Here is an 8,053-nt window from a genome sequence, read left to right as displayed (position 1 = left end):
TTATTGTGCATTCAAGGAGTTCAAGAAAGCATTCATCCATCATCCATCAAGCCTTCATGCATTTCCTTTCATTGATCTATCTTTTGCCTTCATTGGAGACAAAGGATTTGGCCATTAAGGGAGGAGATCCACATTTATCTATCAAGACTTCATTTTTCATCTTCAATTCAATATTGTGGCAAATAAAAACATTCAACATTCAAGGATTTGGTTTCATGATTTCCTACTGGGTTTTTGTGGAGTCCAAACTATTGCGTCAACACATGCGATCATCTCTAAAGCTACATAACATCATTGATGTACATGGTAATTTATGTTTCAAATCTATTTTACATTTCCTCATGCTTTCTCAATTACATTTGAAGGTTAATTCCTAAATGGGAGCTTGTCCAAAGCAAGTGCCCCCAAACAATTTCCCCTTTTCTCTTGTGTGTAGGTGCAGATTCATAGCACAATTTTATATACATAACAAGAAACCCATTAGGGATAGCTTTTTGGATACACTGCTGAGGATGTCCGGCCTTCTGGTCAGGATCTTGTTCTTTCTGCTTGCCTGGATCCTGTTGCTGTGGATGTTTGGCCTATTGGTCTTGATCTTGTCCTCTCTGCCAGTGAGGATCCTATCCTTTCTCCTACCCCTAACTCTATTGTTCCTTCTGATCTTGTTGTGGGCTTGCTTGATTTGGTTTCTCCTAGTGAGAAAACTATGATGGTTTCTTCTGCTCCTCCTATCTCCCAATCTTCTATGTCTTCGGGGCTTTGGCAATTAAAGGCCACAAAGGTGGAGGATGGATGGATCACTGTAAAAAGTAAGAAATCTAAGTCCTCTATTCCTCCTCTAGATATGTATCTCAAGCCCTGCAAGGGAGGTTCTAAATCAAAGAGTAAATCATATGTTCCCTTGTTGTGATAGGCCTTTTTAAGTGGCTGATCCTGTAGTTGGGATCTTGGTGACCTAGTTAATTTTTTGAGTTGGTTGGTGATTGTCTTTTCTCTCACTAGGGTTGCCCCTCTTCTCGGTTGGTGCCCAATTTCACCTAGGTTCGTTGTTTCTTTTCAGATAAGTGAATATTTAATAACTTTAGCTTTATATAGGGTTTCAGGCATGCTTCAAAACCTATTTTCCTTAATCAAAAGCTTTTTGGATACACTTTTAGTTTTTGTCACTCTTAGTTTTAGGTATAGGCCATTGAGTTTGACTTACACCCATAAAGTTAGAGCTATACCTAATAGGTGGTGAAAATCAACATGTTCTTGGAGACCATAAGATTTGACATTGGATATTTAAGTTTAGGGTAAGTGCACAAAGTTGTGGTAGCAAAAAGGCGCCACTCTATTTACTACCCATTTCAAATTTGTAGATTGTGGACTGCCAGGGGTAAAGACCATGTCACTCTAGGACTTTGAAAGACATAAAATCAGTCTTAAAGTGTCTTCTTCATTTCTTCCTTTTGAGTGCACACATTCTTATCACTCTTTCTTACATCTACCTTGGTACATTAGATCAAGCATATTATTATATCTTTCTGGTCAACATCTCTTTAGTCATTTGCAACCTTATTTTCCTATCCACATAAGGAAGTGCCCTAAATGCCTCATTTGGCTAGGCCTTTAATTTGTATCCCTTCATCCTCTTGGGTTATACAAATCATATTTTTCCTAAGGATCAAATTTTTGGTCTTCCAATGCATGTATAAAGTGGTTGTCTACCATTGACAATCACTATATTTTATACATTAATAATGAGGAAATATGAGATAAGGGTAAATTAATAATTGAATATTGATTTAACTATAGGAGAGAAAATATTATTAAAAATAATAATAATCAAGGAAGAAGCTAAGAAAATAATTGTACTGCCTCAAATTGGAAGCACATCATTTTAATGATGATTTAGCACCCATTTAATGTGAGGTCATCATTCATGCATATTCCTATTTTCTTCTCATTTCTCCTAGGCAGAATTGGGGTAGGACCTAATAGATCCTCCTTAGTGTTCCCATTTCATGGCACAAAGCTTGAGATAGGATCTAACCACTTGGGTCCTCCCTTGGCTTCATCTAATCACTTTGAATCTATTTTTTGAGCTAGTTTTTTTTTTCTTGAAAACTGCACTTGATTTTTGAATATTGGGACCTATTTTGGTAGCCCAAGGGAATTCTAGGTATTTTGGGGCTTGGTTAGCAAGTACGTAGTGCATCCCTTCTCAATCAGGGATGCAATGCATCCCTACTTTCTCAATCATGGACACCGTGTGTCCTTGCTAGGGACCTATTTTAGGTTCACTTCTCGAGTCCTCAGTCTAGATTGATCTGAGGTGCTAATTCCAAGTTACACTCAGCCTACATGAGAAATTTTATTTTGGTCTCTTTATAAACTCATCTATTTACCTCATTTTACATCTCATTTCACACATACTCGAGCTCTTAAGTTCTCAAGCATTTCTCAAGCATTCAAGGCATTAAAGCAAGTTCTCCATTGAATATCAAAGATTCAAGCATGCAAACAATTGAAGGAGTTTAGGCAAGATCTAGCATTTTCCACATTCAAGATATCTCTTCATACATTCAATATCCTTTATGACATCTACTACATCCATCCTTCCATTTATGTCTAAGGCAAGTGTCAATCAAATTCATTCATAAATTTTTTAATTTACTTTGATTTTCTTTCTTATGGTTTTTGAAGTTGAGTTAAGGCTATTAGATATACATACTTGATTACATTCCAAATTCAAGTTATTCATAGATTTGCATTACTTCATGTTAGATCTACTTCTACTACTTGTTATCATTCTCTATTTTCTATCTCAATTTAGGGTTAATTCCTAAACTAGGGTTTGTCTGAGGCAATCTTCCCCCCACCCCACCTGAAAAAATAAATACAAAAATCTTTCTTTCTTTTGCAGGTTGTAGATCTTGGAAGGAAGAACAAGTTGTAGATTCAAATACCCTTTTCGCAAAACCTCAGAGATTCATAAACTACTTTGCATTTGGGGACCGCTGATCATGATCATATTTCTTCCCTACTACCTAAAGTGATCCTTGCTAAGACAACTTGACTATGCCAAAGAACCAAATGATTTATGGGCTTTGTAGATCTCGGTGTTTTTGCTCTTGATCATTGGGTTGAGCATTTTTAGAGATCATTTGACAACCCATTTTCAAGTTTGTATTCTACAAGGTATATCATCCTTCCTTCTCCATTTCCATACACATTTTCATTTCTTTATATTTCAATTTTTTACATGGCATATCTACTTGCCTAAAACCTTTTTAAGGTGGAGGTGAGGGAAGTAAATCTAAGCAATTCACTCTTTTGCATTAGGTCATACATTGACACTCCAATTTGTGTTAATTGGGCCTACATTAGGACATGAATCTTGGGTTTCCCCCTCAATTAGTTGGTAGGGTGGTTAATTCCATTTCCCCCCTGCACATCTTTGGTGAACTTGACTTTTGACATCTCCAATTTTGATATTGGAGTTAGATTCTTGTATGATCTTGGTTAAGCTTACACTTTGCATTATGAAGCTCTTTTGGTTTATGACTATCCTTCTCAATATTATGTTTCTAGCATCTCTTTGTAGTACTTATGATGTATATGAGAGTTTCTTGCATTTCATGGAGTTTATGGCTCTTCATACTCTCCTTGCTTGTGCTATTATGAGATTAACAGATACATATTTTCCTTCTTTCAAGTTTATGGTAAGGTCTTTATGTGTTTGGCTTATTTCTTATTTGGATTATGTGAGAACCTTAGTTAGTGATCCTCCTAACCATCTTCCTCACCCTCCTAATCCTTTGTCTAACCCTCCTAACCCTCATTCTTCTTCTTCTTCATATCTTGGGAGTTCAAAAACATATGTTCAAGCTCAAAACATAATTCATGATGAGGATGTTAAAGAATTCTTTGATGAACCTTCTCTTCCTCTTCCTACTTATGATCATGATATTAAGTGGAAACAAAAATCTACTTTTATTCCTCCTCTTCTTATTATACCTTACACTACCTTTTCTCATAATTCTATTAAAAAAATATCCTCCTATTGAAGATTTGAAAAATAACTATGCTATAGGATATTACATTATTATTAAAAAAGGCTACAAAGACTTAGGACTTGGTATTAAGGAACATAGTGTAAAAAACCCTATTCATATTTCTCCTAAGAAGGATACACATGGTCTAGTTTTTCTCCTTCTCAAATAGTAGCAAAATATCATATTCAACCTCCTCTTCATCTTCTATTACCTACTCTCGATCTTGATTATCTGGGTACTCATCAAGATGTAGTTTTAAAGGGTGTATATTCAATTAGTTGTTTCTAAATATTATTTTTTAAGCAAATATCTTTTTCATGTGCACATAGAATAAAGAGGATTTTGATTTAATTAAAAGGGGATATGTTCCAATTAAATAAAACTTAGGATAAGGTGGTCAAACCATAGGATAAAATAAAATTAATGATTTGATCAAGGATTATAGATTAAATTTATGCAAAATTGATTAAGCATAATGTGGTCTAGCATAGAGATTTAAAATGTTGAAAATGGGGCTTATAGTTTACTAGACCATTTTTGGGTGATTTACAAAACCCATTGTCCAAATTGCTTCAGCAACTGTGAAGAGCAATCTTCAAGGTGACAAATCCAACAAGTGAACTAACCAATACTGCAACTCAATTGCTAATGCAATTCATTTGAAGTTCAATGCCATCAACTAGCTCTAACTCTTCTCTGCTATAGTTTGACGATTCTTCCTTTATGTTCACATCAATTGATCACATACATAATAATGATACTTTACCCAACCAAAATATCTTCCTAAATACCCAACCCAAAAGATTAATTAGGTTGGATTTTTGAGCTTCTCTAATGTATAACTAGTTATATATGACCTTATTAAGATATTGCATTAAGGTTCCCACATGTTACAATACAATTCACAACTTTCAAAATGATTCCCAAAACAAAGTTAGCTAGTAGTGAACACATTGCACGTTCCACTTCAACAACCTTACCAAAATGACGATCAAGATATGTTACAAAAAACATAGCATTACGAAAATATCTTTAAACATGATCCAAGATCAGTCACCTTAATTCCATTTCACTAATAAGATATAACCAAAAAACTTGCAATTTTTTTCCTGCACACTAGCTTGCTACTAGTCTTCACCAAAGGGATTGTAACTCATATAATATCTATCTAAAACATATGTGAACATAGATATAGCATCTAAACACATTATTGAACATGATCTTAAGCTCACATAGCTTAACCTTTTATATCCCAACTTCACTAACTCAATAAACCTTTGTGATCTGTAGAATCCTTGTATATCATGGATGTAAATATATATGTTGACATCAATGACAAACCTGCCACTGATACAACACATAAAAAACATAACCAAGTGAAAACCAAACCTATAATCTTAACGTTTGCATTCACCATTGTGATTGGATTAGTAGTGGGAATTGTTGGACTCAATATTGGCATTGTTGCCATAACCTTTTTCTTCTTTACATTTCCTTGTTGATTAAGATCCCCTATTTTCTTCAAGTTCACTCATACTGTCCTTATTGAACAACTAGAACTACGAATGTCATCCCCACTAGTGGCAATGGAACTTGGTTTAGATTGAATTTGAGGGTTTGGAATAGGTAGAGTTAGAATTGAAGATGGGAAAAATGAAGGTGCAATTGCAAGGGTTCAAGTTCTACATTTTTTATGGACTTGATGATTCACCTCCAATGATCGATTTACCACCATGTTTTGGTGGATCTAGTGTGGCAACTAGAAACCAAATTCCTTCACCTATTGGATCCAACCCACCATCACTTGAATAACCTAATTTTTGTATCAACTTTGCCCATTTCCCATAAGTTTTCCTTGTCTCCATATTGAGTACAAAAAATAATGAAGAGATTGTAGTAGTTTGGGGGTTGGAACTAGTGGATCTTGGATCCATAGACGCCTCACAGTAGTTATCTTCACCGTTATCATCAACATGATATGATTCATATTGATTCTCATTATCCCACAATTGGCTAAATATTCTATCCTTTTTCACATCATAAAAATCTGCAAAGGCCTTTGGCTTGCCAAGATTCTTCCTCATTTCCCCAAAATTAGTAATTTTTCTTGGAGCCCAATTATCAACTTCATAGTCTTCATATATGTTGTTTGGAATATATTTTTTAGTTGGACTATCCACTTCCTGGTAGATTGTAGGATGTCCTAGGTTGGAATTTTCCTTTTTGTTTGTACAATTCCATTATTTGTGCTAATAATTCTTGTATTGAAAAATTGTTTTCAGCGACGTATTTATCCATCTCTTTTTTTGCCACTTCCTAGGAGTCCATATTTTTAAAACTTTCAATCAATGACATACTCTCATGTTGAAATTTGGTTGTGGAGCTCCCATTCTATATGTCAACATCAATTATGTTTAGTGGATCATATTCCCAGTGATAGTCAACCTCTGATTTAAAAATTATAAAAAAATTGTGGCACTTTGAATCGTTTTTGTCAAATGTGATCCCTCTGCATGAGAAAGGCAAGGAAGGAAATATCATTTTTTTTCTAACCATGAAAGAGTACATTTGTACTATCCATCTTTCGTACATATTCCAATGCAAAAACCTTCTTTATCACATGTATTGGAAGTTTGTAGGGTCTATCATTGAACCACAAAACCTTAATAAATTGTACTCTTCCATGAAGTACCAATTAGCCAATTGTACTTGACTTCTGAGATGAATGTCATCTATACAAGGGACATGAAATCTAGGCTTTGAAGTACCTGCAGTTTTATGATACGTTGATGCCAAAAAAAGTCTAGAAAATGGTTTTAGTTCCTTCTATTATCACTCATCCTTATCAGAGGTGTCCATTCATATATTAGATTTTGAACTTGAATCTAAAGCTTGTTTTTTAAAAATATTTGATGATGCTTTGATAATACTAAAAGCTAGCATAAGTAGGTTGTGAATCTAAATGTCTTATGTGAACCTATTTTAATCATTAACACTTCTTCTTGCATTCAATGAATAGTGTGCTCAACAAAATTATATCTTACTAGTTCTAATTGACAATGAATATTGAAAATTGTTTTAAGAATGCAAGTACCCACTTCTTTGTTACTTTCCAATCCTGAACCCATAGAACAAAAATATCATAATTATAAAGAGACTTATGATCACAATTCAATTTTCAATTGTTTGTTATTCCTCTAATATATATATATATATATATATATATATATATATATATATATATATATTATTTGCTTTAATTTTTCATATTTCTCTGCCAGGTTTCCTAGGTCAATGTGCACATTTGAGTTTTGTGCTTCAAATCCTTGGTCCAATAAACTAGGAAATTCACTCTTTGTTATCAACAAAATTACCTCTTGCACATATTTATTAAAAACCCCCTTTCTATTCTCATCATAGTTTTAAGTCCATACCATGGCAATGTATGGACAAGGGAATACATGAGGTAATGCCATGTGGGCCGATTCAACAACCCACAGTACAATATTATTTTTCTTTGATTGTATTGTGTTGTTAAATGGATAAAATTTTATCTCCTTGAGTGGATCTTTCCACTTGTTTTGAAGTGCAAATCTAATTTACATAATACTCATTTTCCCATAGATAACAAGATCATAAATATCGTGGAATTAATTAGTGAAACCTTGCATTTTAACCAATTTATGGAAGTCTATTATGTATTTCTCCTATTTTTGCATTGCACTCTTGGTGTATGTTTTCGCCATCTTGGTATGTACTCATTGAAAAATTCTAATAACTATACACAATTACAAATTATAATTTACATGTGTAAATAAAGAGTAAACCCTAATTTGTTTTGGCCATTATGTAGTTGTTTAAAAATTGTAAGTAATTATATTATTCTACTTAGGAAGTTCACTAGAATGTAACAATTTATACTTACATGCATGATTCAAAATTAAACCCTAATTTCTACAATCTACAATGCAATAAACCATGTGGTAGGAATTGAAAAATTATAAAGGTGCACA

The sequence above is a fragment of the Cupressus sempervirens genome, chromosome 5, assembly GCF_028749045.1.
Source record: "Cupressus sempervirens isolate cs-2001-9-10 chromosome 5, ASM2874904v1, whole genome shotgun sequence".
NCBI classification, from domain to species: Eukaryota; Viridiplantae; Streptophyta; class Pinopsida; order Cupressales; family Cupressaceae; genus Cupressus; species Cupressus sempervirens.
The sequence above is the reverse complement of the archived record's forward strand: the minus strand, read 5'-3'. Positions refer to the sequence as shown.